This window comes from Vicugna pacos, chromosome 10 (genome assembly GCF_048564905.1).
Source record: "Vicugna pacos chromosome 10, VicPac4, whole genome shotgun sequence".
Classification (NCBI taxonomy): Eukaryota; Metazoa; Chordata; class Mammalia; order Artiodactyla; family Camelidae; genus Vicugna; species Vicugna pacos.
The window spans coordinates 57,140,650-57,168,569 of record NC_132996.1 but is presented as its reverse complement, the minus strand read 5'-3'; the positions used below and the strand labels follow the sequence as shown (position 1 = coordinate 57,168,569).

General features: G+C 39.0%; 1 long non-coding RNA gene across 12 annotated transcripts in view; it reads left to right on the top strand.

The window, feature by feature from the left end:
- Positions 1 to 27,920, top strand: part of LOC140698773 (uncharacterized) — a 548,636-nt gene that overhangs the window by 405,011 nt on the left and 115,705 nt on the right. For 2 of the 12 annotated variants that reach the window (XR_012076706.1, XR_012076703.1), the window contains exon 9: positions 5,376 to 5,473. The exons of the other annotated variants lie outside the window; for them this stretch is intronic. This is a non-coding gene — a long non-coding RNA (uncharacterized lncRNA). The remainder of the gene's footprint in view (positions 1 to 5,375; positions 5,474 to 27,920) is intronic. 12 annotated transcript variants of the gene reach the window in all.

Here is a 27,920-nt window from a genome sequence, read left to right as displayed (position 1 = left end):
AAGGAAAAATATAACATTCACACCTGGATGTGCAAATCAATATCTGTTACATTCCACTTAAAATGCTGGTGGCCCCTATGATCAGGCTGATATGAATGTGCAGGGTAACAACTCATTGCTATAGGCTTTCGGTATTTTCACGAGAGCTGTATGATGCAGGACCTAGTATCTCGGGCAAGTAAAACTTGGGTACAGTGAGGTACTTTTAATAGGATTTTACTACATATGTCAACTAATAAAATACAATTTCATATCATCCAATCATCATTTCTGCTGCTGACAGAATAACTTCTGCCTTGGGAAACATATTGCTAGAATCTACTGCTGGCCTTGTGGTTAGGGACCAGTGATTGAATTGGGCTTGTGGTATAGGTAACTATAATTTATAGAAAGCTAGATAAAAGTGTAAGTAATGATATTCATTTGGGACATGCATTGCTAAAGGTTGGGGGCCTCTGCCAGGAAAAGGAACTGCCAAGCTGCTTGTCTGGTTTTATTAAAAAATAGTTGTCAAACCCTAAAGGACATCTTTCCTTCCTTTTGCCAAAATAAAGCTGAATTCTTTCATGATCAGTGCTTTACTTGTGTCTCCAGAGTTGGCTGTTGTTTAATTATGCATTACCTAAATATTATCTTGACAGCATAAATAATATATAGGCAATTGGTCTAGGGTGTTTGTGAAGTCTGGAAAGGTGATATTGGTCAGTGCTTCCTAGACATGACTGAGTCGACATGGTCCAGAGCTGGACAACACAGCACTGGTTTTATTATTTAATGAATTCTAGAATAGAAATTTCCTTCCTTCTCCCTGCTTTCTTGCCACACTCCTGACTGGCTATCTATCTATCTATCTATCTAGCCTGATTGTAAGCAAATGTTTATTGAAAAGACTTGGAAAATATAAAAATTCACATGAAGAAATTAAAATCACTCATAAACGAACTACCCAAATACAAACATTTTATATCTATCACTCAACATTCATTCATTCATCAAACTAAGACTTCTACTGGACACGGGCAGTCTTCCAGGTGCTGGGAATACATCAGTGGGCAAAAATTCCTGCGCTCTTAGAAGTTACATCTTAGTGGGATGAGTAAATATACAAATAAATAAGTAAACGTGACAGTTGTTGGATATTCTCTGCTTGGATATTTCCACACTGCGGTAGGAGAATGAACTTTTAAGGACCACATCAGCCAGCCCCTCTCTCCTCTGCGTTCTGGTTGGCTGGTGAGAGATGCCAGAGTGTTTATTCCTGTTAGGCCGTGGATGCACGGTGGCTTTGTTCCCTCACTCAGGCCATGGCACTCGTCCGGCAGCCCTCTTCTGCAGTTGCCACTTTGTTCCCAGGTTCTGATGACTACTTTCCCCTCTTACTCCTTCATTCCCAAGGATAGCATTGGCTGTCCCATTATTGCTCATTCTGAGAAGCTGTGCACTGTTTTGCTAATTTTCCTTAACTCTGTCCACACCCTTGTAAATAGTCCCTGCATTCAGTTATTTTCAGTAACTATACTCTGTATGCCACCTTTTTCTTCCCAGGACCTTGGAAAGCTATGCTAGAGTTATAAATGCTAAGGAGGAAAAATAAACAAGGGTTTGGGGGATTGAAATATTTGAGAAGAGTGTGGAATTTTAGATGGAGTGTCCAGGGAGGCTTGAGAGAAAGTGAGTTCTGACTGAGATTTGTGAGAACGAGTGTATTGTACACACACACACACACACACACACACACACACACACACACGGGGGAAGGAGACAGAGAGAGAGAGAGAGAACATTCTAGGCATATACACATTAGTATCTTACAAGAATAGAATCACAGTGTTGCACATTGTGTTCCGTGACTTAGCACTGCAGGAGCAGTTCCCTGTGCCATCAAATATGCCTTTATTATTCGATGGTAATGACTATATGGAACTTCATTTTAAGGTTATAGCATATTTTACTGAATTGATCCCCTGCTTTTAGACAATTAGGTTGATTTTACAGCTCCACTATTGTAAATGAACCCTGTTGACAGTCCTTATTTTCTGAAAGCATTTTAACCGATTTCCCAGGCCTACTGGGTCATCCTTCAGGAATCACTGTTTTGTTCTTTCATAAAATGGCAGAATGGGCTCAGTTCTGGGGGCTATTAGTCAGTCTTTGGGATACATTCATCACTGGTGTGCAAGAGGGTAATTTTGCAAATGTGGGTGGGATGTATGATTACCATATTGAACAACAAGAAGCACCATTTGCAGTAGGGAAGGAAATAACAGAGGGAGTGATAGTTCTTTCCCCTCCCTGAACTGGAAGCTGGTGTAGTGAGATGGAAGTGCAGCGTTCATAACTGCAGCCCCCTTTCACCTGAAGAGTCTTTTCCTCACCCACAAGGTCCCTCTTCCTCAAGCTGATCAAGAAATGAAGACCCCCGGAAGTGCTAACAGGTTGTTTTGTTAGCTAAGCTTCTCTCTTTGGATAAACTCAAGGTAAAGATTGCATGGGGATGCAAACATGCTCATTTGATTGAGTTTGAGGACAGAAGGGTTTCACTGCTGGCTGTGTTTTGGACTCTTCAGTGAAAGATGAAAACGGTGCTTTAATTTGCTCCATTGCGTTCACCTTGGTGTGCTATCCCCCTGTTTTCAGCCAGTCTCAGAGGGCGTATGTGATCCACAGAATCAGGTTCTCACAGAAACAGTTTTGTCAAGACCCCAAATCTCCCGCCCCTAATTTTGTCCTTGGACAAATTTTACTCTGCATGGATCTATTTTTGAAAAATAAGAAGTTACATAGTATTTTAAGAAAGTAAGCCTCTACACACATATATTCAACAGTTATTAGTTGAAATTATATTTGAATCTACTTTACTTCCTTTAAATTGTTCTTTCTCTCTCTCTATTCCTTTCTCTCTCTCTCTCTCTCTCTCTCAGCCAGGATTCCTCTCCTTAGTGAGATTATGCAGAAAGACACCTCAAAAAGTTATTTAGAAGTCAACCCAAAGTGAAGAGACAAACTCTGGCACTTGCTCTGGCTTTTAAAAAGTTCTGTTTCCTCTTGTCTTTTTTCATATCTCAGTCACACCTCCTGAGACTCCCAATGCCAGCATAACTATAAACACAAGCCACTAAGTTTCTCAGACACTGACACAAAATGAATGAACAGAGGCAGCCCAGCACCACTCAGACTGAAGGATCCGTCAGCGTTAAGCCAAGTTTGGATCAGAAGTTTCTCTCTCTGAGGAGATTTGCTGTCTCTTTCCAGCTTCGGAGTGGTTATAATGACAGCTCTGAGGTACGGAACTCAAGAAGAGTTCATGTAATCAAAGAAATCTCATATTCTCATAAGATATCTTTGCAAATATTATTCTTGCCTATTCATAAATGAAGAAACTGGAGCTCGAAGAAACCCCAGCCTGCACAGCTCTTAAGTGTTGGAGGTAAACTATAAATCTGAAAATACGGAGCATTCACATGATGACTATCCATGTAGGTGTCGGTTACGTTGTGGTTATTCCAGAGAAAACTGAAGAATTAAACCCATCTTAAAAGTTACACAGGAAATCCAATAGGCATGTGTTAGAACCCACAATTAGTAGCGAAAAGTTTCTAGAAAGTTTCTAGATCTCTAGATTTTCCTTTTGTATACCAGAAAACTGAGGGGGAAAAAAAAAGAAAAACTTTTCTGAATATAAAGTTTACAGACTCTATGCATAACATTGGGTGTTCTATGCTTTCTATGTTATTTCAGAGCAGCTCTTCAGAGACTAAAATAACAGACACATTCTGTCATTACACTAAATTATTGAAGTACTTTTAGTTCCCTGAATATTCCAATTCTTTCTTTGCTGCTGGACATTTTCACGTGCTTCCTATCTTTTGGGACCATTCCCATGCCCCCAGTTGCTCTTCCATTACACTCCCCCGTATTTATACTTACACATTTTACTTGACTAATTCGTACTCATCTTTCAATTCTTAGTTCAGGTCAACACATTTAAGTGATATAATGGTTTACTTCTCTATATTTCCCATTAATGAAAAATACATGAAAGTAGGGATATTGTATGTTGTGTATTACTGTATCCCTAGTATCAAACACAGGGCTGGTACACACAGATGCTCAAAAAATCCTATTGGATTCATGCAGGGATGGATGAAATCATGCATGAGTGAACAAAATAAGTAGATTTATCCTCCCAGCAATTAAAGAGTTCATTTTAAACCCTTTGCTCTTAAAACTACTAATTGCTTTAAATGGTTGCTTGATACAGTTGAAGAGTCATAATTTAGAAAGCTTCAGATCCCTGTCTGTAATACCAGTAACCATGCTTTGGTGTTCACTCTTTAGGTTGTCCCCCATGCTCCCTCACTGAGATAATTACATAGTTATAGCCACCACACAGAATGGAATGGACCTCCACCCAAAGTTTGGTTCAGATGTAAAGATTGATAATACCACAACACCCCAAGAAAGCATGAAAATGTTTATTACTCACATAATGAGATTTTCTGGGGAGGCCAGTGTGGCTCCCAAGAAGGTCTGAAATGGCTTGAAGTTTTTATGGTGGTTAAGTGGTGGGGCTGGTGTGAGGGATCATGTGCCTGGCCAGAGGCTTGTGTGATTTGAACTTCCTGCCCATGTCAAATGAGGGAGCATCCAGGCTTTCTTATCAGCTTGCCCAGATATGGGGCAATAGGGAAGGAGGAAGGGATGAGGCTTAAATAGCTGTCAGCAGACAAATATTAAAAAATGGAGTTAGACTCTTTATATACACATATCCTTGTATAATCCCATTCACTTGAGTGCAGGTGGGATTTGTGACAAAGGTAATGGATGGTCTTTAAAATCACTGATTACGTTACTTTGAATGAGACTCCATCATAGTGCACTGCAGAGGCTTGATGAGGTAGGTTACCAGGTTGGAGAAGCCCATGTGACAAAGAATTGTTGGTGGCCTCTTGGAACTGCTAGTGGCCTCCACAACCTCATGGTGATATCCAGCCCAAAGCTAACAAGAAGTCAGGTCCTGAATCCTCCGGCCACAAGGAAATGAATTCTTTCAGCGACCTGAGTGTGGAGATGGATTCTTCCTCAGTCAAACCTTTAGGTGAGCCCATAGCCCAAACCAAACCTTGATTACAGCATTGGGACACGGAGCAGAGGGCTCAGCTAAGCCTTGCCCAGGCTCAAGACCCACAAAAACTGTGAGAGAATAAATGTGTGTGTTGTTCTAAGCAGCTACAACTGTGGGGATTTGTTATGTAGCAAGAGAAAACTAATATGCATTCCAACCCTATAATCTGTTACACAGTTTCTCCAGAACTACCTTTCCAATCTATATCATACCACTATCATGAATTCTTTCTCGCTGGTTTACTTTTCAGAATCACTCAATTTTTCCACCACTGTGGTGGCCTGGTACATCAGGTGAATTTTTGGACTCTTCCAGGCCTTCAAGGCTGACCCGAAGTCATATAACAAGGTAAATGTTCTCTTAATAATGCCTCATAATTATTGAAAGCTTTTTATGGCCATCGCTTCCCAAAATATCTTTAGTCAATTACCCAACTTAATCTTCACAATAAAACTGTGAGATCCATAACATTGTACAGATAGGGAAATGGAGATTCACAGACTTTGAGGTACTTGTGAGAAGTAACCCAGCTGGTCAACCTCAGGTTCAGAATTCAATCCTAGAGCTGTACTTAGTACAAAAACCATTTCTCTCCTGTTGGAAGGCTTTGGCAACTTGTGTCTCTTGTTGACGTTGCATCTTTAAAATATACCTTTACAAAAGTTTTTTTTTCCAGAACCAGTTATAATTGTAATAAATCTAGACTTCTCACACTGTAAAGAATCCACTGCCATGAATAAAACACCCAAAATCAAGAACATGGGTTTTTATTTCCTTTAAACCAGGGTCAGATTTTTTCTATCATGGTATACTAGAATTTCTCAGTCATTACTTTGGAAAAATCTACACATGTCTATCTGCTTACTTTTTACCCAGTGACCTATTCTTATGAGAGATAGCCCATCCTGTTCAGAAAAGAAAAAGAAAAAAAAGTGAAGCAGAAACAAGCAGAAAAAAATTTTATAAGACTCATTAAAGGAAACCAGCTGGAACCAGAAAATTCGGGGGCAGATGAATGTTTTTGAAGTTCTAATGCTAACTTACACCTGATCTGAGGTCTATTTTTCAGGTAGTATTAATGCAGGCAGGTGATCTAGACCTCCTTTTGAGTCTCTGGGAAGTAATACATCTCTTTGTTTACCCTTTGTATAATTAATTCCGGCCTTAATTGTATTAAGTAAGGGGTAGTGAATTTAAAATAAAAAGATTTCAATGGTTCTGGGAACATGCATTTATTTCTGTGATAAAAGAGCCGTCTCTCCCAGTCTCTATTTGCTGCAATATTTCACTGCTTCTCGTCTCCAGAAAGTCACAGAGGGTGGGATCTGGTCCCTTGGCTGAGAACAGGGCCTGAAGTGGATGCCATAGTTTGCCTAATAAAGCTTTCAGCTTAGGGCTTCCATTTTTGACCATCACCTGGAATGTATGTATCTTTCTGTGAACTAATATCCTTTTTCTGGCCTTGGCTTGACTTCTGTCTTGGACTCAAGGAGAATATATGGGTTTTTCTCAGTATTCCTAAAAATTGGGCACATAAAAGAAAGATGCATTTACATCCAAATAAAAAGTAATTATAATAATAATGCCAACATAGCAGACGCCGCCTCATCCAACCTAGGCCTTAGGATCTCCTTCTGTTTGTTCATACATTCTTCTTTCCAACTCCGCTCCTCCCCTACATCTTGTCCTATTGCTCTGTCCTTTGGGTACTTCAGCGACTTTGCCTGCAGGAGTATAGAGGCAGAAGGCCTTATGGTTTTGCATCCCATCTTCCCTCACCACTTTGGCCTTGACTTTTATTCAGTGACTTGATGGTGCAGGAGAACAAAAGGTGGGGAACATGGCAAATCTGAGATGTGATTTACTGTCTAGTCTTTTCCTGCAGGATTAGGCTATAGCTGGGATATTTCCTGAAAGTGCACCTTTGCTTGACTCCTTCCACTTCCCTGGCCTGCATCTCTCACTCCATTCTGATTTTTTCCTGGGAGCTTACATCTTCTTTTCATGGTCTGCTACTGAAGAATCACACCTAAGACAACCACTAACTTTTAATTAGGCACTTACTGACATCCAGTCACATCAAATTATTTAATTCTTACACAAGTAGATGTCATAAACTCTGCACTACAGAAGAACACATTAAACAGTTTTCCCAAATAGCTCATGTGTCGCAGTCCAGATTTGAACACAGATTCACCCAACTCTTAAGACCTGCCCTCTGAACATCTGCCTCTCAGAAAAAGTCTACCATTGAGAGTCAACAGTTTTATCACAAAATAGTAGCTGAGGAACTGATTGACCAGCCAGAATATCTGCATTCACATCACTCTTTTACTTGGTGTGTAAATTTAGGCAATTTCCTTCATTTTTCTAAGGATCTGTTTCTCTTTTTAATAAAAACAAAGAAATTAATATCTGCCCTCCTTATTCTTACCTTTAAAAAATTAGGATAGGATAATATGCTGAAGGTAAGAATTACTTTGGGACTGTAAAGTAGTATTAGAGGAAAGAACGTAATCTTTAGATCTGAATTTGATGGGTGATTTGACAACTAAGTAGCAGTGTGGCCTTGGACAAAATATTCACCCTTGTGAGCAATGGCTGCTTCTGTAAAATGGGGATAATCATGCACCTTCATAAAGGTGCTAATATTAGTTGGGCTAGACTGCTCTGTAAATGCTGCTACGAAATCAGCTACATCCATGATCTAACCCAGGGTAGTTCCTTGATAAATATCAGCCAAGCCCACTTTCTTCTGTACTTTTCTTCTCCAAATAGGTGCCTGGACTCAGAAAGAACCTAGAATTTTCACTTTTTTTTTTTTTTTTGCTCATAGAGGGAACATGTTTGTGTGTGTGTGTGTGTGTGTGTGTGTATACACATACATAAATAAAAGCACATATCTTGATTAAGCTTTTCTTTGCTTTTATCAGTTGGCACACTTTTTTTTTTGCTGTCTTTTCATGTATATTTTATTCCCAATCAGTGTCAGAAACCTTATGCAAATACCTTGTTTGTTTCTGTCTTCTTCCTTTATCTACCCAGCTCTGCACTTTTATGGAATTCATTTTTCTCTCACTGACTTCTTTTATTTCTCCTGTGTTTTAAGTCAAGCACTGTGAAAAGAAAATGTCTGTCTTGTGTTTTGGGGGGTGGAGGGTGGGGCAAGTGGTTCCCAGTGGCAGGGGCTCTGGGACAGGCTCACGGTGGGATACTGCACCTATGGGCATCAACGCCTAGAGACTAAGCCTTGATCCCTGGCGAGTGTCATAAACACTCATACAGAGTGACCTGAAAGACCGTTTTGAGTTTCCCATTTACAAATAGAAGCAGGCAAATGGCTCATTCAAGACTTGAGCCCGGAACTTACTACTTTTGATCCAAAGCTTTTTCACCACACTTTTCTTCAAGACATGTAAGAAATATAAAGAACCTATAGAAAGGACTTAAAATATATTGATGCTTGTTTTTCAGAGTGTATTTGTAAAATCTGTTTCTTCTGTCCTCTTGCCAGCTGTCCAGGCTTTCTGACAGTACTGTTTGGGTTCAGTTGAAGTCCAGTACTCTTGCAGCTCCTGACATTGCCAACTTTGTTAAATATTAGGCAGACTCAGAAGAGAGTCAGATGGCTTTGAATTATAACTGTGCCTGTTCCTGGCTGTACAAACTTGGAAGGTTATTTCACCTCCCAGTTTCCTTATCAGTTAAATTCAGAATGATAATATATGCCTCAAGGAGTTGTTGAGAGGATGAGATTTATCATATAGATAAATGGCCTAATCTAGAGCCACATGTATTAATTACTAATAAATAGGTCTTAGAACACTAATAATGATAGGCCTTCCTTTGAACTACAGAATATATTTGTTTCTTTGTGGAAGTAAGGATGCATATAATAAATTCCAGAGTAAGATGGATTGTTCGGGGGAAGTTTTAATGCAAAATTGCTGTTTACTTCTTTCTCAGGTAAATAAGGTAAAAGAACATCAGAACAGGTTGATTTGCCTTATAATGGTGATAGCAAGATAATGAAAGTCCCCCTTCCTGGTCTCTCCACCTTCTGCAGGAGTGCAGCTGATACTTAGAAAGTGTTCATGTTTTGTTTCCTTTGTTCTTTTAGTCTGTAAGTTGCACACGGGGAGCGGGGGGGTGGTTATTCCTCGAAGAGTGTCACGTTGAATTTGTGTGTCCCTGAGCCTCTGCACTCCAGCCACCCAAATGTACCCCCATACAAAATAACTGGAGAAAGGGGGCCCAGTGCTTAGTAAGGGTCTATTTTGTGTTTGGACTTGCCCATGATATTTTTTGTAAGAGGCCAGATGATAAATATTTGTGGCTTTGCAGGCCCTGTATGTCCCGCCCGAGTCTGCCGTTGTAGTGTGCAAGCAGCCACAGATGACATGCAGACAAATGGGTGTGGCCATGTTCCAATACAACTGTTTCCTCAAAAGTAGATGGTGAGATGGATTTGGTTCACAGATCGAAGTGTACAGAACTCTGCTCTCCAGCAATGATGGGGTAAAACCACTGTCTGAAATGAGTCTTGTCTGCCTCCAGAGCCTGTGTGCTCTGCGGTAATACCTGCGCTCTCTCCCTAGCAGGTTTTGAGATTAGAAAAAAAAAAAATATCCTGCTAGCTGGTAGTTTTCAGCTTCCAAGCTTTAAAGAAAGGCCACAGCTTATAAACAGGCATAACAGCTAACTCAGGGGAAATTCCTTGAATTAGAAGGCTCCTGTGTCTGCGAAGGAATGGCTGTGTCTCCCAGGCAGGCCTCGCACGTTTGGGCCTATTGAGTGAGGACAAGCAGACACCGGAGGGGTAGATGCACTCTCACTGGGCCTTAGCTCTCTGGCTCGGACCACGGACCCTGCTGATGCTTTGGGCTTGTACTGAGGGTTCCAGAAGGGCTTCTCTCTGAATCACTCAGAATTTACCTCCAAGCAGGCAAAGAGCCTGACATTATCCAAAGGTGAAGAAAGAACCTAAAGCAGGACTCAGAGCAAGTAAAAAGGAATCTGGATGTGGTCAATGCCTCTCAGTAACTACACTCCATTGGCTTTGAAAAATAGCCCAATTATCCTCAATTTCAGTGTGCAGAAAAATGATGAAACAACGTGACCTCATACCATAAATCCCCCACACATAAACACTCCCTGTGCAATTAATCATTGCTCTAAAGTGTCCTCATCTAAGGGAAACAAATGGTCAGTTCTGTCTGTCACCCAGTGGAGGCATGAAACAGTCACAGAGTAAGACCATTCTTGGTGATAGGAACCATCAAAGAAAGGGGTTGGGTTTCTAGGTTAGTGAATGTGCTAGCTGTCAAGGCACCTGTGATAAAGCACAGGGTAGTGATGGAAAGAACCTGGCCATTTATAATTCATCAGCATGACTTTGCCATCCAGAAAGGGTGTGAGAAAAGATCCTAGAATTCCAAATCAGGATGCCTGGTTGCTGTTTCTATGTAGGACCTTGGGCAATTGTAGAGGGAAGAGTTCAGGACCTGAAGGCAGAGGACTTGCTTTAAAGTTTCAGCTCTCACAGTTGTCATGTCATCTGGGTGGGCCTGGGCAAAGTCACTTCCTGTGGCACAGATGGCTCTATGTTCATGCACAATGATTCTCTGCTCTTCCTAAACACAGTCAGGCTGCTTTTCCTAGGCTCCTTATAGTCTGTTTGGCCATACTGCCGAGTTCTGGTTAATGGGATGTGGGTGGAAGGAATGGAGGTCACTCACAGGCCAGGACTGTCAAAACCTCCCTTCATTCTCTCTCCTTTTCCTCATAGAGGCCAAGTACAGGGCATCTTTCTAGGGACTCCAAGAGGCTGCCAGAGGACTCTGGCTTCCTAAATGGAGTAAAGACCATTTTTATCTCCCTACTTCACCTACCACCCTCAGCCTGCCAAGTGGACTTTATATAAGTGGGTAAATCCACTGAGACTTCAGGATATATCTGTTAGTAGTTAGCGTTAACATCTTAATTACAGTGGTGATAAGAAAAGCTCATTTTTTTAAATATCTTACAATTTTATTTGTCGATGATACTGCAATAAAGCTGAAAAAATTACATATAAATCACTTAGTCTCGTATCTCTATATAGTTCTTATCTGGTGTGATGCTTCCTCAATAAGCCCATATATTTTTCTGTTCTTTTACATCTCTGTACCATCTGTTTGTCTTCCATGACCCCAACTAACGCCACCCTTTAGCATGTGGGTGGCATTAACACAAAACTTTTCTATACTGCCGTTCTGTTTCCTTTTTCCTCCCAGAATACAGATTCTCAGAAACAGGATACACGATTTAAAATTAATAAGAATAAGTGAAAGAAGATTTTAAAAACCTCAAAATGTAACATAGAAGAAAAGAGGGGAAAAAAAACAAGGGAAATCATGTGAATGTAACATGTTTTTAAGAAATCATTATGGGGTAAATTGAACTATTTGAAATATTTGGTTCTCTGCTAAAATTAAAGGAGGGAAAACATTTATGATACTTTCATAGTGATTCCTACTTAAATAAGGATTAAACTGAACACCTGATTTGTTGAGCCCTTATATTAAGGTAGGCTTTGGGCTTCCATGAACTCTCTCTTACGGCCTTCAAAACAGTAATTTTATAAGTTCTTTTAATGTTCCTATTTCCCAGTTGAAGCTGAGACATACAGAGGTAAGCTATCTTGTCTGATCTCATGTTCACGTGTGGTGGAGCAGCGACTTGCTTGAAACCTCAGTTTGCTCTGCATAATAAAGATGGTAATCTCTGCCTCATTTACCCAGAATGTTATCACATGTGTCACATGAGTTAGGAGATAAGCACTTGGGAGACTAAAAACATCACATAAATGCCAGATATTATTATTATTGATCTCACTGAGCTTTACTTTTTATAACCATAACAGTTGTTCTACTTAAACACTGTTTTTAACACAGTAACATGGAACATTTCCATGTTCCATGGAGGCAGGTGATAGTGACAACCTAACAGCCCTTGCCATGTGAATGGCATTTAGCGGTGAGAAGTACAAGGTAGAGCAGGGAGCGTGAGAGTGAGTATAAGCAGAAAGTTGAAGCAGGAAGAAGTATTTATACAAATTCTTCTCTTATTTCATCCTCTCCTCCCCTATTCCCTGCAACTATTTCCTTTGATTTGTAATTAGGCATGCCATTACGAACTGATACACAACATTCTAAATAATCCTGTCATTTCTCAAGTGGCTGGTATAATACTCAGAGCAGTTCAGGTACTAGGACTTAAGGAATCAGGAAAATTCAGCTTTTATGAGTTTAAAGAAAATTGTTATAGCCCATACTAGTTGATACTGATGTTCAATTCTGATGGAATTCTCAGTCCATGCCAGATCTTAGGACATAAAGAAACAGGAAAAATCAGGTTTTATGGTTTTTGCTTTAGGAAAAAAAAGTAAGTCATTATGCCATTTGCCAATTGACGCAAGTTTAGTTCAAACTTAGAAGGGAAAAATTCATGACAGATTATTGAAGTACATTTTTAGCATGTCTGTCATCAAGTTTTAATTCAAATATAATTAAATCAAACAAGCTATAGGGCTCTGATATGTTTCTGACTTGCAGAAATGTTTAACTTAATGAGTGACATTCATGGAGTGTTAAATTAGCATCAGGAAATTTCTTATATACACGATCTGTATCTGCTTGGCAACAAGAAAGATCTAGAAACTTTGAGGCTGTCTTCCTGCATGACAACAATTGGACTGAAGAGTGCTGTACATTTACATAGACCCTGCATTGTCTGCTTTGCCACAGTCTTCACCACTCCCTATTGCTTCTCAACACAGTCGTCAAGGGCCAGTTCCCACTTAACCCCATCCATCTTGACTGTTTGCCCCATTTACACTGTTTTTATGCTTCCTGTGCTGAATCTACTATCTGTGCTTTAGAATATAGCTTCTCTGGGAAGACAATATTTAGTGCTGATAAAATCACACCCTTCCCCCTGTTGCTTCTGGAGCAGAGATAATGTACTACTCATTCTGGATATTGAGTAAGGCAAGCTTTCCGATGTTTGTTCAGGGATTGTGCATTTTGCATAAAAATCCTCCCTTACCATCCCTCCTCAACTTGATTATCCTCTGTTTATCATTTGAACTCACTGCTACAGTCACTTCCGCCAGGAAATCTTCCGTAGCCTCAGCCACCTCAACATGCTGGGTTGGCTCTGCTTTATATGTTTTTAAATAGCACCATATGCTCATTTCTGTCAAAGGACTTAATTGCAATTGTTAATTTACTTGCTTACCTATCCCACTAAAACATGAACTTGGAAAACTTATCACCCCTTCTGGATATGCCATGTTCTATCCTGTCACCATGCCTTTGTATATGCTGTTTCCTCTTCCTAGAATGCCCTCTCCCATCTGCAGCACTCTCCTTGGCGCAGGTAAATGCTACACATCTTTGAGGGCTTCTCAAGCATTGCCTTTTCAGTGAAACTTTCCATCGAACCTTTACACTGGCTTGGCTCCCCTAACCAGTACAATGCAATTCTAGACTATGATACCTGTCACAAGGTACTCTGCCTCTCACACTGTCATGTCTTTGACATGAGAAAGAGCCTTGAGGGAAAATAAGTCTTTATTCTCTATAACTTAAGCATTAAGTGGTATGCCTGGCATGTGATAGATTTTATATATATATATAAAATATATATATATATATATATTTTTTTTTTTTTTAGATTTTATATATATGTGTATTTGTGTGTGTGTATATATATATATATATTTGACAAAAATCCATCTTGAACAGTTTGAGGAAAAAAAACACATTAGACATTTGTTTGCCCAGATATCATACAGTACAACTTTGTCATACGAAGGGCAAATTTGCAACTTACAATCATGCTCAAAAACTTTGAGCTCATCATGACTATCTCTTCATCTAACAGCTCTAACTAATCAACTTGATTCACTGTGTACTGAGTCCAAAAATCCTAGGAAAGAGCCAGAATTAGCAGTTTGATTATGGTTTCTCTTCCTTGGACCCACGAACTCCAGCTGGGAGAAAGTCACACATTTTGTAAAGTGGCTACTTGGGTGGTTACCATGTGGGGAGTGGAGGAAGGGCCAGAAGAGTGGGGGCAGGTCAGGCAAAACAGTATGTCCACTTAATTCCCTGGCTAGATAGTTAGGAATTGGTATCTATTTAATTGACAGTCACTTATCAAGTATCTATCATATCTAGATACAAAAAATGCAGCAATGAATAAACTAGATAAAGTCATTCCTGTCATACAATGGACAATTTTTCCATTCATCAAAAAATATTTACTGGGCACCTACTGTATACAAAGGCTGTACTAGGAAGTATGATGAGGTGAAAGTGAACGATGCAAAGATATATTTACATCTCAGCTCTCACCAAGCTTCCAACTGAATGGGAAATAAGATGTTTGAACAAGTAACTGTTACACACGACTGGTCAGTCCATTCCTTAGAGCAGACATTCACTGAGTATGAAGCACATGCCATTGTGTTAGACACTGAGGATATAAAGATGGATGAGAAACTGGTGTGATTATTAAGATGTTTATAGGCTAGAGCAGGACTCTGAGATATAAACAGTTAATTCCAACCTAGAATAATTCAATATTTTCTGACAAAGCTGTATGAAAAAGGAGATATCTTTATGAAGCAAAATGTTTTAGAAGAATCCAAGAGAGATTGTACAGGTGGCAAAAAATCCTAAACAGAAAGAATAAATCTAATATCAATGGAAGTAGCTGGAGCAAAAATGCAGACACAGGAAGGTGCAGGATAGATTTTAAAAATGATGACAACCAGTCAGGAATTTTAAAAGAGATGTAGGGGATAAACTTGGGAATGTAAATGGGACCAGACTATAGCATCTTAATGAGTTCAGAGTTTTTTGCTTAATAATGAGAAGTCACTGAATGTTTTTGAACAGTCCTGGGGCTCAGCATGGACTGCCCTGAAACATGCCACAATGGAATATTGGTTATTTTGAACTAAAATTACTTAAGAAATGGCCAATGCAAAAGGGACACTCCATTCCTCCTTTCTGTCTCCCTGAAAGCAGGAAATAAATCTTTCATGTGAAAGGTGCCCTCCCTGCATTCAGAGGTAGGAGGACACCCTTACTGACAGGAAATTCAGGCTGAAAAGGCTATGTAAACAGACCTTGTTGCTTGTTTAATTTACTATCACAAACCCAAACTCTGGATTCATCACTAATTGAGCACCCCAAACCTAAGTTCCTTTGTCCTATCAATTCCTCACAAACTTATTGTTTCTCTAAAACATGTAAAAGCTGCCTGCTTTAGCCACTTCTTTGGTCCTATTTCTGAGACCTCTATGTGCACAAACTGAAATGTGTTTATTTTTCTCCTTTTAATCTGTATTATGTCATTTCTGTTATTAGTCCCAGAAGAATTTAAGAGGGGTAGAGGGTAAAATTTTCCCCTCCCAGGCAACCGGCAGCACCTTGACCAAAATGCACTTTAAGTGATTAACTGAAAGATGTCCTAATTCTTGGGTTCCTGCTGGTGGAGCAGGTGGGGTACTATTAGGGGAATGGAAAGAGACAAAACAGTCTGTCTAAAAACTACTGTAATGGAGATTATTTTCTCCTTTAATTTCTATTATATTTCATAGCTTTTGAGGGATTTAACTTATATTGCAGCTCTCTGTGTTATCATCTTTCCAATTAAACAGTAAGCTCTTTGACAATAAGGGGTGTTGCTCATTTTTGCTGCTCCTGGAGCCTCACACAGAGCCCCATTTAAAGTATGTTCTAAATAAATACTTATTGAATAGATACTAAACTTGATGGATGAATGAATGAATGGGAAAACTGAATAGCTTCAAGGGGGGAAATTAAATATTCTATACCCTGAATATTCCTAGCATTTGTTCAAATCTTGAGTGTCATAGGGAGATGGCACATCATGATGCAGATCTTTACTGTTACTTTCTAAATATGTGAATTGTATGAGTTTCTCTGTTTTCCCGAGTCTCTAATTATTTTTTTTCCTGCTGAAATGAGGCCAGTAATTTTTACTGTCTCACAGTGGTAATGTGAAGATGAAAAGGAACACTGTATATAAAGCACTTCACTTGTTACTAGCACAAAGTGAGAACTCATTAAGTGGTATGGCTTAATATGCTTTCAAGAGCCTACTAGTGATAGGGTCGGAAGCAGCCTCTTGCCTTTCCTCATTCTTTTATTTATTCATTCATGCATCTTGTATTCAGTCAAAAGTATTAATAAATGCCTATTATTAGGCACTGAAGGCACAAGAATAAAAGTGATCTAGCATATCATGCTCAAAGAACTCTCCATATGACAATACTGTTTTTTTTTTTAAAAAAAAGATCATTTATAATACAATGGAATAAGTACTACTAAAAGGGAATGTATTTGGAGGATGCAATTTTTGAGCAAACCTGTAGTGTGAGAGCAGGCATGGCTAGTTCAAGGAACTGTGAGTAATTCAATTGGATGGAGCTTCAAGGGCAAGGAAGTGCAGTCATGGGACTGGAGAAGCGAGCCAAGTCAAGTCATGGTAGACATCTCAGTTATTCAGAACTTTGGCACCATAGGGCTCTTCCCGTTCATGCTTTCTTCCTTTGGAGGGCTAGCTGGGAAAATTGTTTTGTTTTGTTTTCCTTTTTTTTTTTTTTTTTTGGTAATTAGACTGCGGTGAATAAAATATGATTGGGCTGCAGAAGAGAGAAAGAAATTACTTCATCAGACTCACCTTCCCACCCTGATAGTGTCAACTGAAAAAAATGTACAACTTGGGAATTGTGAGTTAAGTTTTATTTGGGGCAATGAGGACTATAGTCCAGGAGACAGCCTCTCAGACAGCTCTGAGGAACTGCTCTGAAGAGGTAGGAGGGGAGGTCAGTATATATGTGATTTTAGTGGAGGGGGATACATGCAATCAAGCACACATTTTGCCAGAAGGTTGCTGCTCATCACGAGGAGCAGATGTTTCAGTTAATGACTTTAGTGCTTTTCTAGATATGAGAAGAAGCAAGAAATTGAGCTCATAAAATCTCCTGAAAAGGTCTAATTGTCTAAAGATCCTTTCTGCCAGTTTTTCCCAGAGCACAGAGCACCTCATTCCTGATCTCCTCCTTGAATTCCTTTTAGAGTGTGTTGAAGGTCAGTGACTACAGTGGCTAGTGACTTCATTCTTGTAGAAAATGATGCCGAGTGACAATTTTTAGCTGACAATCAAAAGAGATTAAAAAAGAAGTCCAAATTAGGATGTATCCAGTCTGATACTTTACCTGAGAAATGGACATCATCCTCTGGTTGGTTGCACTGATTCTGCCCTGGCCACATTAGCATTCTTTGCCAAGTGACATTTATTTTCCAAATGGTTGCTGTCATTAGCCTATGGCCAGTATTTTGGAATATGCCTGAAATAAGATTGGATAGACAAATGCTCAGTTTTTCGTTCTGGATTATCTCAAGCCAAGAGGGCAACTTCTGTTGGCAGCCCATGAGCTGGCTGAGACATGCCAAGAGTAAATTATGTCTTCTAAGGCGGTAACTAGCTCATCGAATAAGGGCTACTGATAGATTTGTTTGGTTCTTCACCTGCGCCAGGGGCTTTACCGACGCAAGGTTATTTAATACAGTGAAGCAGGCGGTATTATTCCTCTTTTATCAGATGATAAAAACAGCTCAGAGAGGCCAGTGATCTGTCAGTGATCACAAGCCAGTACAGTAAATGGGGAGTTGGATGTAAATCCGGATTTATTTGATTCCTAAACTTGTGTTTATTCTGCTGCACCCAAAGGGCAAAAGGTAGAAAATTCGGTTTGCATTCTCACCAGTCCCTTTCTGAGAGGAATGTCCCTCTTTTGTGTGTGCCTGTGGGAGTGAAAGTTTCAGAGTTTTTTAGAGAAATGGCACCATACTGATCTGCTGCTGAGGGGAACAATGCTATGATGGAACTCAAGGCCGCTATTTACATTTCATTTTGTCCTCACAGATGTTTTTGGAAAGAGGCCAGGTTCAAATAGCTAAACCACTAACTTCTCAGTGTTCAGACACACGGTATGACAGCCCTAGAATCTAACAGCAACATGAGAGAGTTGAAACTGGAATTTCAATTATAAAAATGGGCTTTGCGGCACAGAGGTAGGCTCTATTTCTGGATAAATATTTTACCTGCTGTGTTTTCCTGGGCAAGTTACTGAACATCTCTGCAGTTCAGATTCCTCATCTATAAAATGATGATACAAGATTACTTTCCTCTCAGTTATTTTGATGATTTAATGTGATAATTCATGTAAGTGCCTGGCAGATAATAGGCTGTTCATAAATGGTGACTATTATTAGCTAGAAGTCAGAACATTGGGGATCTGATGCTGGTTCTTCTGTTTGCTTGTTCTTAAACCTTTGCTTAGTCATATCATACTGACGGGCCTAATCTAATGCAAAACCAGTGCATAAAACCCCTAAAAGACAAAACAACATAACAAATAAAAACAACTCCATAAAATAAGGGGTTTGAATTACTTCCCAACGTTTTCACTACCAGGCGTTCCTTCTCTTAATCTCCATCTACTCCTTGAACTGCATTTATTAATACTTAATTTGTTTTCCTATTCTTAATTAATCAAAGATACATATATACGTGTGTGCATATATCTGAGTATGCAGCGCAAACAATAAGAATTGACCAAAAATAGGAAGACTAAACAGAAACAAAGCAGCAGTAAATCTTGTTAATAAGTCCATGTTTTTATTAATAAATGAGGCCTTGTTTTGTGTAAATAGTCAATTCCCAATAGGTATTTTTCGAACATCTAAAGTAATTCAAAGATCCTCACTGATGCGTTCTTGGAACTCTGGAGATTTGAGAAGTCCAGGTTTGGCACCACTGGCCTCGTCTAAGGTCCCTTTAGCTAAGTGAGGTCTTCAAAACCTTGGACCTGTCCTTAAAGTTTAATGTTGTTTTTCTCTAAGCTTCTACTCTTCTTCCTTATAATTTCTGCTAAGCCAATTCACTGTTGCTAGCATTCATGTACTCTGATTATTCCCCCCTCTTTTTGATAATATACACTTTTAAGGGAAGGGCATCACTCTGGATCCCTGCTACTCAAAGCCAGGTCTGTTGACCTGCAGCATCAGTATCACCAGGCAGCTTATTAGAAATGCTGACTCCAGACCTACTAAACCTGAGTCTGTAATTGAACAAGATCCCTGAGTGGTTTGTATGTACGTTAAATTTGAGAAGCACTAGATTAGAATTCAGATTTGAACTGAGTATCGAGCAATTCCCTAGATTTGAATACCTGACCTATTGTCTTTGACAAGCCATTCAACCTCTGTGAGCCTCTGTAAAATAAGGATAAAAGTGCCTGTTTGTCTTATTTAGAGGTTTTGTTGTTAGTTTCAAGAAAATAAGCAATAATAAAATATTTCATAAGCTTATTAAGTAATCTAAAACCTCAAAATGCATATTGTTTCATAGTATGTTTCAAAAACATATTCAAAAATGTTTTATAACATTTTTCTCTAAGAATCAGAATGAAAAGTATATTTAAATTCCTTTCACCATTCAGAAAACTCTTCGGAATCACATCACTATGCCCCGGCATTTCCCTTGGGGATTATGAATCCCTCCCTCAGCTCTGTCCAGACTGAATTAGAGTTATCTGTTTACCCATCTGCCTCCTCTTGAGATTTAACTCCTTGAAAACATTAACCTGGAGACCACGTTCGACTTACCCTTGCATTTCTCCTTCCTTCTCTGTGCTCTTCCGTCTTCTCCCAGTGCCTAGAACAGAGCTGAGTCTTTGTATATGCTTGTTGAGTGAAAAAATGGATACAGTACTACTTGACAGCATCTCTATAAAAAACAAAGTGCAGCCAGTACACTGAGTACCTGCACCACCTGTTTAATAGGGTTGTTAAGAGAATCAAATGAGACTGGGCATGCGGTGGCCCTATGTGAGCTGTAAAACACTGGGTAAAAATGAGAGAGTATTATTAGGCATATGTGGTCTGGCAGGGTCTTACAGATGGCAGTCACCTGTCATTATGAAAACTGTCTTTAGCCGAAGCCGAAACGGTAGTGACTTCAGAAGCTCTTGAGGCAGTGAATTATAAGCTGTTGCTTCTGCTCCATCGTCAGCCAGAGTTTTCATTTGCCATGTCTGTTTGCTCCTGGACTGTGTGTCCGCTGTTGTGCTGGCGTGGCACAGCCACCTTGTTAAGCTGGTGTGCACACCCTGCTTTCAGCCGCTGTGGGTGGCCTTCTGGGGTGCTACATTTGGTTGGCAAGGGCTCTTCCTGTGCCATGTGCTTGCTGTGTTTACATGCTGTGCTGCTTCATTAGGGAAGCTGGCTCAGATTGTTTCGCTAAAAACAATAAAGCCCACACTGGAATAGAACAGAGTTGAATAGATGTTTATCTTTTTACAGGGCAAATCAATGAGTAATTTTCTGGTTTGAATTTTATATTTAACATTCTGTCTGGGGAAATGCTGTCAACCATGTCCTATTCCAAGGTGGCTTCCTTAAAGAGATTGTTTTTTTAAAAATCTTGTTTAAAATTCCTAGAATATATGATTTCTTTGTTTAAACATTTCCAGGGAGGAGTTGCTCCCCACGTCTTGATCCTGATGTGCAGTCCTCTCAGCAGTGGGCCATGTGGGCAGACAGGCTTTTTATTCCATCAAATTCAAAACCCAAGGTCTCTCCTCTACTGCATGTCAAAGGCAAGGATGGAAAGACACTTTGACCTGTCAATAATTCACCTACTGCCCACAGCAAATGAGAGAGATGGGTTGGGGGTGGTCTATGGATGACCAGTGCCTTGTATTGTCATAAACAGTGGAATAGTCCGGCTGTATCTGACTCCTTTCAATCACTGAGTCACTTCCAATTTGTAAGCTGAGGCCTCAAACTTCAACATCTTTTTTTAAAAAAATGTTCAACTTCTGTTCTAGCATCCCAGAGCTGATCCTGTCACCCAACCTTATCAGTGTATAGACAGAAAAAAATGGAGGCTCAGAGAGGTCGGGTGACTGGTTCAAAGTCACACAGCTAATATCAGCAGAGCTGGGATGACATCCTCTGCTGGTGAATTAGTCCCATTGTCCTCATAGAGGAATAGCTAGGTTCATGGAGCCTAGGAGGACAGAGGTATTTCGCTGACTGAACAAAAGTTTGAAGGTAATTTCTAGCTGTGGGATCTTGGGAGAGCTACCTAGATACTTTTGAACACCTCTCATTTGAATTATTCTCATCTATAAATGGGGGTACCTGTATTATCTCTACGGGTTTTATGTGTGTTAAATGAGATCATATTTATAAACTCTTAAGACACTGTAGGAACATTGGAGGGGTATAGAGACTCCAAATAGACGTTTCCCTTTCTAACATATTAGAATTTTGGATTGTACCAATATAGAGTTGTCATTCATCATGTATTAGAAAGTATCTAGATGTTAAGCAAAATGCAACTTGGAGAATATAACTATATACCATTAAAACTGAGATTTCCTTACAATGAATATAGTAACAGAAAGAGATTTTAACACTGATTTTAGAAACTTTTTAAGATTGTTTTCAAAGAAGGATCCAACACACTGTAGCAGCCCTCTCTAACTGGGTAAGTTGTGAATACGGGGACAGGCTCTTGTTTTTTCTCTAGGGACAAAAGAGGTCCTTCAGATGATTTCAAGGGAATTCGTTCTTTATGGCATTGGCACGAGCTTAACCTTGTGCAGGATGACATACTGTAGGTCCAAGCACCAAGGAAGGCAGCCCTGTGTCATGGAAGCCAATGCTGTCCTGCCTCCTTGGCCAGCGCACCGACATGTTAAAGCCGATGGATTTCCAAGTGATCTGATTTCTGGGCTGTTTCTGGAGCTCAGCGACTCCCTCGGAGCAGTTCGCACAGTCACCTGTAGATGGCGATGTTGCACCAAGAACTTCCGCAGAGACAGTGACAGGCGGGGGAGCCTCCAGCTGGGGCCTGCTGAGGCTCAACTCTGTGAATCCTGTTTTAAGTTCCTCTGGTTGGTCATAACCCAGCAGTTCCCCTCCTGGGCCCCCTGCTCGCCTGTCTTCCTCACCCGCTGCAAGTCGGGAAGGAAAGCTCAGCCTCCCCTACCTCCTCCCTACTCTCCTTTTCTTTACAGTGGTCTGTGATTAATGGCAGCATCAGTGAACGATTGAGAGGGAGAAGGTACTCGCGTAATGGAACAGCAGATAGATTAAATGCAACCGGGTGCCGAACCTCTTTAGCGAGAGCATCCTTGCAAATTTGTTTTCCCTTCCTTCCCACAGTGGCCCCCTCCTCAGAGCGGAGGCAGGCACTGCGACTTCATTAATCAAGGCGCTTTGCCGGGGCCGATGAATTTGAACAGCAAATTGTCAGTTACAATCCTTTTATGTCTCGTGTATCCCTGAGCACCGGTTATTTCATCGTCACCAATTAATCAAGGCAGCCACAAAAGCCACCTACAGTTTATTAGCAGAAAATAGGTTGTCTCTTCCCCAGTGACAAGCTTTTACTGTTACTTCGAATGTGAAGAGTACCTTTGCTTTAGTTTTTTGGTTGAGAGACACCCACATTGCTTCTTATCTTCCTATCTTTCTAAGATGATCATTTATCAGACTCTCCCCCAAATCTTATTACATTCCTTGTAAGGACTGGAGCATCTTGAATGGAAGATTGACAGAAACAAACCCGAGAAACGTACCTTTTTACCTATAATGGTTCTGAAACCTGGCTACATATAAAAATCATTTAAAGAGCGTTACAAAAAAAACACCCATGGTCTTGGGCCACATCAAAGGCTAATTATGACTGGGTTTTTGGAGCTGCAGTCTGGACATGGATACTTTAAAATTTCTTCATGTAATTTGCAGTCTGACAACTTCTGGAAAAGTTCCTTGCTCCCCTGGCGTTGGTATGTTCATTTATGAAATGAGGGACTTAGATAAGCAATTTTCATAGTAAAATCATAATCCTCTGTAATTTCCGACTTAGATATTTCGAGGAGCTGCACTTGTCGAAGCAGTAATGTGTGTGTGGAGTTTCAGGGCTGCTTTAGTGAGGTTGCCTGTCCCTTCCTCATCACATCTCCCCAGAACAGAACAACTTTCGTGGCCAGATACTTGCATAATGCATTTATTCTTATCATTCTTCTGTTCATTCATTTGTTTATTTCAACAAACATGTATTAAATATTTGCCTCTGGACCAGATGAAATCTCTGCCATCAAAAATCTTAAACGTTCAACAAATACACAAATTATGTTTAGTTACAGTTATGATAAGGGCTATGAAGGAAGCATGCAGGATGCTGTGAGAGCAATTGATGGAGAGACTGAATCTAGCCTGAGAGTCATAGAAGGCTCCCCAGGAAGTGGCACTTACAGGCACTGAGAGATAGGAATTAATTGATAGGAATAGGAGGGGGGACTGGGAAGAGGCAAAGGGTTGTAGGTGAAGGAATGGTCTGTGCAAAAGGCCATCGGGAAGAATGTTTATTGTAGGTATTGAAAGGAGCTCTAGGGGGAGAATGTGAAGTCTGGGGCTAAGAGGGAAGGAGGGACCAGATTACACGGGGCTTTGTAGGTCATTTTGGGGACTTTATCTGAAAATTACAGGGAAGCTATTCCATAATTTTAAGAAGAGGAGTTAAATGCTTAGACTGTGCTTTTAATGACACTACTTTAGGAGAAGAATTTCTAGAATGGGAAGGTAAGACCCTCAAAAACCTACTCCTTTATAAAGCAATAGTGGCAAGAATTGCAAAAGTCAACATTTTCAGAACTCTGGAAATTAACCAAAGCTTGCAAAAAATTTGAGGAATGTTTTATTAAGAAAAATGATTGAAGCTCGGTAAGAACAGTGAGATTGTGGTATTTTAACTTGCCTTCTTCCTATTACCACTCCCCAGCTCTTTAGTACTTTTGAAGAGCAGCAGTCTTGCAACGATGGTAGCTATGAAATCCAGAAGGCTGGTAGCCACTGGAGGGGGCACACAGGATATGGAGCCTCTCAAAAAGCTTTATCTTCAGAGAGTTGTCACTATTTGACCTGCCTAGAATCTCCCTGGAAAAAAAACAAAAAAAACAAAAAAAACAATCACAGGGCTTGTTTTATTTGATCTGACTCAGAGATCACTCAGTGGGAAAAGCCCCGTTTTTTCAGGGCATCTGCTGACAATCATTGGCATTAAAAAAAAAAAAAAAGTCACAGCTGTGTAAGGCAGTTTTTCCAGTTGAGGCAAACAAGAGACTGACCAAAAAACTTAAAGGTAAATCTGGGGAATAAGATGTCTGTGGGGGCTTTGAAAAGCACTGACATATTCCTGGGGATTTAGAAGGCCATGGACATATACAGGGCTGTGCACATACCCAAAACAGATCTAAGAAGGCCCTAATCTTTTACCTCTGCTGACCTTAGGGATTTGTGCAAGCAGGAAGTAAAGGCTAAGGCAGATTTGTAAACTTTTGGAAGGTTGCAGATGAGCCCTACCACACACATGGAGCCCCAGAGGAAAGAATGAGAGACTTACTGCTTCAAGACATTTAAGAAAATTTCTTTCTAACCATTAGCTGACCACTGAGATGATAACCAGGCAGAGACTTCAGTCAGTGGTCAGACATAACAAGGAATACAGAGCTTGCAGAATTAGATCAAGAAATTCACTAAACTATAGCAAAAGCAGCAACAGCAACACAAAAACCCTGCAGGGGTGAGGGTTCTGATTGCCAGAGTTGCCACAGTATATTTATTTATATGCCGTGTTATTTATAGTGTCCAGTTTTAAACAAGAAAAAAAATTAGAAGATACACAAAGGGGGGAAAAAAGCAGTCAATAGAAACTGTCCCTGAGGAAGTCCAGATAATAGACTTACTACAGCTATTTGAACCAGCTATTGTGAATATGTTCAAAGAACCCAAGGAAACCATGTCTAACAAATTGAAGTATAAGAACAATGGAAGAAATGATTTCTACAAGAGATACATTTTGAATTCAGAGACACAAATAGGTTGGATTGTAGCATAATGGAAAAGATATGTCATCACAGTAACCAAAAGAGAGCTAAGTGGCAGTAATAATATCAGACAAATAGACATTATGACAAAAATGATTACTAAAGACAAAGAAGAACATTTTATAATAGTAAAAGGATGAGTTAATCAAAACTAAAAATATTGTAAATGTGTATGTCCCTAACAACAGAGTCCCAAAATATGTGAAGCAAAAATTGACAGAATTGAAATGAAAAACAAAAGTTGGTTTTTTGAAAAGATCAATGAAGTTGAGAAAACTTTAAACTGAACAAGAGAAAATGAGGAAGTAATAAATGGAGACTTTAATACCACACTTTCAATAATGGATATAACAAGTAAGCAGAAGATCAGCAAGGGAATAAAAGACTCATAAAACACTGTAACCTGACTGTACCTAATAGACATTTATAGAAGACTCTGCACAACAACAGCAGAATACACATTCTTCTCAAGTGCATAGGGAAAATTCTCCAGAATAGACAATGCGTCAGATCACTATATAAACATCAATCAACTGAAAAGGATCAAAATTATAAAATGTAAAATCACAAAAGAATGAAATCAAATACAAAAAAATTTCGAAAACGCACAAGTATGTGAATCCTTTATACGCTCCTACAAAAATAGAAGAGGGAACACTTTGTAATTCATTCTATGAGGTCAGTATTATCCTGATATCAAAACATGACAAAGACATCATAAGAGAAGAAAACTACAGATCAATATCTCTTTTAAGTTTAGATGCAAAAATCCTTTGAAAAATGCTGGAAAACCCAAAATCAAGCAACATATGTAAAATAATTTCTATATCACAACCAAGTGATATTTATTCTGGGGATAAAAGATTGATTTAACATCTGAAAACTAATTAATGTACTATATCATATGAATAGAATAAAAGAAAAAAATCATATGATCATATCAGTAAATGCAGAAAAAAATTTGAAAAAATTCATGAAAAAAAAGCTCAATCAACTAGGAATAGAAGGGAATTTCTAGAACCTAATAAAGGTCAATTACAAAACACCTACAGCTAACATCATACTTAATAGTAAAAGATTAAATATTTCCCCACTAAAATCAAGAGAAACACAATGATGTACATTCTCATCACATGTTATCATTGAACTGGAGATTCTAATCAGAGCAATTAATAAGAAAATGAAATAAAACAAATCCCAAAGAGGAAGAAAGAAGTAAAATTATCCTGAGTCACAGATGACATGAAGTTGTACATAGAGAATCCTAAGAAACCCATTGTAAACTATTATAACTAAGAAATGAGTTCAGCATTGGAAGATACTGGATTAATATACAGAAATTGATTGCAATTTTGTACACTATGAAAAATCTAAACATAAAATTAGGAAAAAATAATTAATATAAAGGCTTTCTAAGTTCATGGAAAAGAAAATTAATATTATTAAGATGGCATTGATATACACATTCAATGCAATCCCTATCAAAACCCCAGCTAACATTCATACAGAAATTAATAACCTGATCCTAAAGTTCACATGGAAATGTAAGGGACCCAGAATAGACAAAAGAAAAATTCTGAAAAAGAACAAAATTTGAGGACTTACCCTTCCCAATTTGAAAACTTGCTAAAAAGTGACAATAAATGAGACACTGTGATACTTGTATAAGGGTAGACATACAGATCAATGAAGTAGAATTTAGAATCCAGAAATAAATCTTTATGTTTATGGTCAGTTTATTTTTGGCAAGGATACCAAGACCACATTAAGGGAAAAGAAGTGTCTTTTGAACAGATAGTGTGGAAACAATTGGATAATCAACTGCAAAAGGATGAATTTAGATCCCTATGTTATATTCTATATAAACATTAATTAAAATGGATCATAAACCTAAATATAAGAGCTAAATATATAAAACTCTTAGAAGAAAACATAGGAGTAGCTCTTCATGACCTTTGGCAGGCAATCATTTCTTACTTCTGACACCAAAAGTACAAATGACAAGAGAGAAAATAGACAAATTGGATTTTATAAAAATTAAAAACATATCTATCTCAAAGGATGTCACCAAGAAAGCGAAAAGACAACCCACAGATTGGAAGAAAATATTTGTAAATCATAAATCTGATAAGGGACATTGATCCAAAATATACAGAGGATATTTACAACTCAGCAATAAAGACAGTTAACCCAATTACAAAAAAATGGGCAACAATTCGAATAGACATTTTGCTAAAGAATATATACACATGGTCAATAATCTCATAAAAAGATGGTCAACATCAGCAGTCATTAAGGAAATATAAATCAAGTGCACAATGAGATATCACTTCATACTCACTGGGATGGCGAAAGCCAAAAAGTCAGACAGTAAGAAGTGTTGACAAGACTGTAGGAAAATTGGAATCATCATACATTTTTGATGGCATTGGAAAATGGTGCTGCCACTTTGGAAAACAGTTTGATATTTCGATAGTTCCTCAAAATGTTAAGAAAGTTATATCACTGTGAAATTTCACTTTTAGGTACATACCTAAGATAAATAAAAACATATGCCCACACAAAAACTTGTAGATGAATGTCATACCACCATTATATGTAAGTTCCCCAAAGCGGAAACATCCTAAGTGTCTCTCAGCTGATCAATGGATAAACAAAATGTGGTTTATCCATACAAGAGAATATTATTTCAATAATAAAAAAGAATGAAGTGCTAAATACACACTAATATACACACTAAAATACAGA